This window comes from Tenebrio molitor, chromosome 6 (assembly GCF_963966145.1).
Source record: "Tenebrio molitor chromosome 6, icTenMoli1.1, whole genome shotgun sequence".
Classification (NCBI taxonomy): domain Eukaryota; kingdom Metazoa; phylum Arthropoda; class Insecta; order Coleoptera; family Tenebrionidae; genus Tenebrio; species Tenebrio molitor.
The window spans coordinates 6,875,246-6,881,775 of record NC_091051.1 but is presented as its reverse complement, the minus strand read 5'-3'; the positions used below and the strand labels follow the sequence as shown (position 1 = coordinate 6,881,775).

Below are 6,530 nucleotides of genomic sequence, written 5' to 3'. Positions count from 1 at the left end.
TAGTTTTCGATACGAAGGGGAATGGAGGTCTAAAAAAGTAATTTTCAAATGTATCTATCACATGAAAAATGCAAAATTTTAATTTGATTGGAGGAAGTACGAGTATAAAATATTTTATCAAAATAACATTTCCTCAATACATTTGTGATTTTAAAGAATAATAATGAAATCCACTGCTTGAAGCTTTTCTTAATCCGGAATTTCAGCTGCTTTGCAGATTACGTTTTTCATCCATCATACACTAAAGATTCTTGTCTAAAGGCCTAATATTTTGTCGTAAAATAATTATGTTTTTCTAATGTAAGCAATCTTGAATATTTCTGGCACAATGGAAATGACTACATCGAACTACAATACATAATTATTATCAGCTATAATATCACAAGTGCTACGATTATCATCAATGATATATTTATTTTGGTCATACATCACTTAAAAGTAGTAGTTGTCTTGCTTGTTATTAATTGGATAACTATTAGTGGACGGTAGTAATGTAAAAACATGCAGGAGAGAATATTTTCAAGCATAACATAACAGGTGGTATGATTATTACCAATAATACCTACGAGTGAAACCGAGCTGCATATGAAGATGCAGATGTGCTGCTCCGGTTTCACGAGTCACATCATCGATTCCATCACGAATCATCAAGAATGACAAGATTTAAATCTAGAAACAGACGCCACTGGATTTACTAGTTAAAATTTACTTGTTAAAAAAAGATTCATTTGCTTTATATTATCGCTGTGATATCTTCTTACTACCCTATTTCAGCCAATTAAAATAGTTAAAAATGGATCATGTGACACGTGATTATTATACTGTCAGAATAAAAATTACGTTATAACTCAAAGGACAACAATTGAACGGATTCTTTTTAATTATTGAATCAGATAGTCCAGTCATATTGTAATAAAAAAAGTGAAATATTTTTATTATCTACAACTTTCACTTAGGAATTTGTTTATTTTTTAGAATAATTTATTTATATTTAATATGTTGTCATCGTATAACATATACAGAGTGTATCTGAAATACGTGAGTACTCACCAATTTATTAAACTTTTCTCTATAATATTTTGCAAAAACGAATGGTTTTGTGTGATTAACTAATCTCTATTTTTGTGTAAGAATTTTAAATTTAATTATTTAACTTTTTCTACAACAATGTAACTTTTTTGATCAGGCTCCATTTCTATCACAACAGAAAATTTTCGCCATTACCCATAGGCGGGTGTACATTTTGATGGCTAATTTTAATTTTAAATCAATTTGTAACGGTTTTGCGTAAAAAATTCAAATAGAAAAAAGTTTCATTTAACAGGCTCTGTTACGTGTTAAATTTAAGACACGCATTTTAGATGCACCCTGTATACCTGCCTGTCTATTACTAATCCTAAAAATGTGTTATGTTGATTTATTAGTTTTTTATTTATCTGTCAGTGACAATATATGAAAAACTAGCGTCGCATACACATACACAGTTACCTGTGCTAGTTCTGTGTAGTGCGGGATTAATCGATGTCACTTCCGGGAGCGGAAACAAAGTATGGAAGATTTGTGTGGTGCAAAGTTTGAAAAATTGCACACAGAATTTAATCCGGTAAATTCGCAAAAATGTTCAGCGCCGTGCATTAGTTTTTGGAATGCGGCGCCTCAGCTTTTTTGTAAGTCTGTGATCGTGACCCGGAAGCCCGCATAGGAAATTATGATCATTTGTTAAAAGAGCTCAAGTTTTTCTTTCTGTTTAAATGAAAATTTATGTGTGCCCTAAAGGCGTTTTTCCGTGCTCTAACAACGTATTTAAGGGGCAAATTTCTCAATTTGTTAGGGAAAATTAAGCGAATTACATCGAAATTTTACACCGGCAATATAGGGTAAAAAAAGTCGTGTCGGAGAGTAATTGAGCGTATTGCATGACCACGCAGATTCTGTGGCGTGGCCGCAAAATGCGTTATTATAACGGACAGGTGCAGAAATTCGAACCGTTACAATTAATAATTATTATTAATATTCTGTGTGAGGCGGAAACTGCGCCTCAGCGGCGGCGATAAAGCCGTCCAAGTGCAGTTGGTGTGCTAAAAATTTGGTGGCAAATGAGGCGCCGTCCCGAGAAAGTGGGTTGGCAGTTAGTAAATAATGCAACCCCAATCAAGGCTGCTAATGAATACAATCCCGAGCCTGAGAGCAAACAAGCACCATCCCCTGAAGATGAACGAATTATAAAATAATGGCGCATGAATAATTAAAAACGTTTCGGAACGGGTCAAATGCTGGGCTCGTAAGCCAAAGTTTAAACATTCTTCGGTGAGATTTCGCCCTTGGTTGTGCGTGATTTAGCTTTGAAGCTGCGAATTTCATAAATTCCAAGGAGCTTATCAGAAACTTAGTAAAATTCTCATTGTCTGCCTCGCGGATATTCTTCCGGGTACGTACAAAGTACCGGAACTCACCGAAAACTTTGAATTTTGTTTATTCGCTCACAAAAGAATCTCATCTCGCTGAATCTTCGTTCCGGTTTAATTTATTAACCGACCCAAGCCCGAACTCCCGGACCAGGACACTCCAAAATTGTTTCAGCTTCGTAATGGAATTTTTTCGCTTCTCCTTAATTCGACAAACTTCAATTTCAACCCACACGAATTACAATATTTACTAACAAAGACCTAATCATTCACCACAACTTTCAAGAAAATGTTACAAACCAAAAAAAATTAATTTTGATTAAATCAAGTGTTGATTGGTGATGACACAAACATTTTTCAAGGGGTGTCCGTCCACCATATTCGCCGGATTTGGCACCTCCAAACCATCACCTGTCTAGCATATCATTCTGGCAACACTCAACTTTTTAGTCCTAGTAAAAATGATACAAATATTTTTCACACCTGAAATTACAACACTGCTGCGTTCGCGTGTGTAAACTTCGCACGTATAAAAATTTTACACCAAACATAATGAAAAAGGAGTTCGAAAAACACGTCCACATCACCCGCACTAACTCTAGGGGGATGATATCTTCACTTCTGTATAGTATAAGTATACAGGGTGTTAGTAAATGGTTGGGATTTAATTTCGGGGTAAATTCCTTATGAAAAATGTGGCTTAAAACCTAAATAAAGTTTTTCGTTAAAATGAGTAGTTTTCTCAAAAAAAGAAAAAATAAAAATAAATGTATTCTGGTATTTTTTTTGAAATACTGCGAAATAATGGTTTAAAGAAAAAATTTAAACGTGGAACGTTGAATTAAAAAAAAAACTCAAAACTAATGCGATTTTAGGCAGACAAATGAACTAATTAGAGAAATTCTCCAACAGTGGACTACATTTTTTTTTTTTTGAGAAAACTACTCATTTTAACGAAAAACTTTATTTAGGTTTTAAGCCACATTTTTCGTAAGGAATTCACCCTGAAATTTATTCCCAACCATTTACTAACACCCTGTATAATTATGTATAGTTGCCGTCAGAGATTTCAGAATTAGGTATGGTCGTTGGTTGTTGCTGTACGTCGCTGGAGTGGAAGCCGTCCCTGCGCGACTATACCGAATTCAGAGAATTGCAAGTTCGCGATTCCCACGTGTTTTCGAATTGAAGTGAACAATGAGCAGGACAACCGGTACGGAACACGTCTCAACATGTAACGTCGTCCAAGAGCGAGCCATGTATACACAGTCTTCGTGTAAGGTAATATTTTAATTCCGCCGTGAAAAATGGAACGGACACAAGCAGCGAGTTGCACACATTTACAGCTAGATGTCGTGGGGTACGTCGAGGAACAATGGCGCCTACGAAGAACTCGTGATAGAATTAGACGTTTTCATTTCAGAATAATGAGAAGCAATTTTCGTAGCCGTACGACAGAAGACATGTCCGCGGTCTCTCGTGTCGTGAGACGACAATGGTTGAAGAATAATCATAAAGTTAATTGTTTTATTGCACGGAAAAGCGTATGAAATGAACTTAAAAAGATCGAAATCTTCCAGCGAGTTACGCTTTAGCGCCCAGAGAAAATTCATTGTGACGCCTTCAAGACGCATGCAATCTGCTGCCATTACGGGTGACTTGGGATAATTACAGGTTCACACCCTGCAATTCTCGGACAGGAAAATAAAACTAAGAGAACACACTTTCAGGGAAGTTTTAAGAAAAGCAGGAAAGCACAACAGACAGGTGCAGATTTAGGATCTACCACAAGCTTTTTTAATGCCGAAGCAGTGTGAACATGTTTTGGAAGCAGAGTATCCAGTTTGTAAAAAATTGCGATCTTTTTCTTTGATGAGAAAAATTAAAAGAAGAAAAGAAATTATTTTCAATTTTTAAAATTTGTACAGTATTTATAAATGCTATATTTACCCTCCGGGCTTTCAGATTCCTCATTACAAACATAAAAATAACAGTTCCAAAATTTAACATTTTTTCCTATCCGCTCCTCGTTTCTTTTTCTATTCTTTCCCTTCTATGCCATATCTCTTTCAACCATTTTATCTCCCTTCCGTCTTCATTCAGTATTTCTCCCCTTCCTTTCTCTCCCTCTCTCATTCATTTCGCCACATCCATTCCACATGGGCTCAATTGTCTCTCTTTCCTCCTAGCACATTCTGCACCTTCTTTCCTCTCCTTCCATCTAATTGCTCTCCATATTCCCACATTTAAATCTCGCCATCATTTTTCTTTCTCTTACACTCTCTCTCGGGAATTTCCTCCGTCATACACCTCTCATACTTTCTGTTGTATCTGGTTTCTTTCATTCTTTTCCTTCTTTCTTGCTTGTCTGTGTCTTTGTCCCTTTCACTCAGCTCTACATTCATTCGTCTTCCTTTTGCTCTTAATCTTTCCACTTCTTCACTGACATACCCGTTTCTCTGATAGTATTCCTCGCTCTCCTTCTTCTCCGTGTTTTTTTTTTTCTTTTCGCTCCGGCATTCCGTTAGTTCCTTCCATCCATTTTGTCTTCAAACTTTGCCACTCTCTTCCGCGCTTTCACTCTCTGCCTATTCCTCTTACACTCTTCCCTCACTATGTAACCTGCCGTTTCTCTGTCCACTCCTAGCACCCCACTCAAATATTTTTCTTGCACTTTCTCTACCTCTTCTTGTTCCTTCCATCCCCAAATCTCTGCCCCGTACATCAATGTGCTCTTTATCATGGTCCCAAACATCATTATTCTTCCCCTGTGAATCACCTCCACATTTTCTCTCTCCTATTCCCCAAACACATCCCACTACCTTATTTACTTTCCTCACTATCTCTCTGATTTGTGCTTATTTGTACAATATTTGTGTTGGAACATTTTTCTTTGGTTTTGGAAATTCTTAAAGATCTACTCTTTTTTATATGAGCTTTATTTGCCCTACGGGCTTTCTGATTCCTGTTTACAATTTCATACAAACATAAAATATATCCATTCCAAAAAACAAGATTACTCTCGCCCACTCTTCCCGTTCTCTCTTCTTTCTCTCCTCTTCTATTTCTCTTTCATTCATCTCCCTGTAATCTTCGCTCCATATTTCTTCCCGTTCCCTTCTCTCCCTCTCTCTCATTTCGTCGCATGTGTTCGATCGTCTCACTGTCCTCACGTCACCTCCTCCACCTTCTCTCTTCTCCTACCGTCCCATTCCTGTTCTCTCTCTCCTCGTTCCCACCTCTGAATCTCGCCATCATTTTTCTCTCTCACACACACTCTCTCCCCTCCCTATTGTAATTCGATTCTCTTATTTTCTCTTACTTATCCGTGTCTTTGTCCCTCTACCTTTTTATTCTTCTTCTAGAATTTTTTTGTCAGTTTCTCCTCTCTCTCATCCCATCTAAATCACTCCCCGTTTAACTGTATTTTCCTGTATCCTCTCCTCTGGCCAACTTTCTTAACTTTATTTGTGTTTTCCTTTCTTCTTTTGTCAAATCGTCATCTATATACATCCTCTCATCTTTTTTTTCCTTCAACTTACTCTTATTTCATATAATGTTCTTCTTCTGCTCCCAGCTTTCTATTTTTGCCAGCATCATCTTATCTTTATTTATTTTAAATGCTTCCTTTACATTCATTTTCACCCCTTTCTCCCTTTCTAACCATGACTCCCCCCCCTCTCTATATTTCCACTTATTGCCCCTATTCCAGTTATTACAACAGTATTCTTCCTCCCCTTCTTTTCTCTTTATTCCATCTTTTCCTCTGTCATTTTCATCCTTTTCATCCAATCTGCCTTTTGCGCCTGCCCTTTTTCTTCTCTTCCACTCATCTCCTCTCTCACTGTCGCTAATTCTTTCCTTAGCTCCCCATTCTCCTCTCTCACTGCCGCTAATTCGTTTCTTAGTGCTTTGATCTCCTCTCTTATCTCTCTAATCATGGTTGTTTTCATTTCCTTATCCATTTCCTTGCTTTGATTTTCTTCTTCGCTTCTATTTGGTAATCTTCTCGTTCTGGAACTATTTCTGAGTGGGTTCTTGCCTTCTTCCGACATCCTACCCTCTTCTCTTTCTCGCTTGCTGCTTGCTTTCCTTGCTTTCGGCGATTTCGGCATGCCCTCTCTT

At 37.2% G+C, this 6,530-nt stretch overlaps 1 long non-coding RNA gene across 1 annotated transcript; it reads left to right on the top strand.

The window, feature by feature from the left end:
• Positions 1 to 3,166: 3,166 nt before the first annotated feature.
• Positions 3,167 to 4,290, top strand: LOC138133851 (uncharacterized). The gene is made up of 3 exons (XR_011160547.1): positions 3,167 to 3,686; positions 3,752 to 4,079; positions 4,136 to 4,290. It is a non-coding gene; the product is annotated as an uncharacterized lncRNA (long non-coding RNA).
• Positions 4,291 to 6,530: the final 2,240 nt, after the last annotated feature.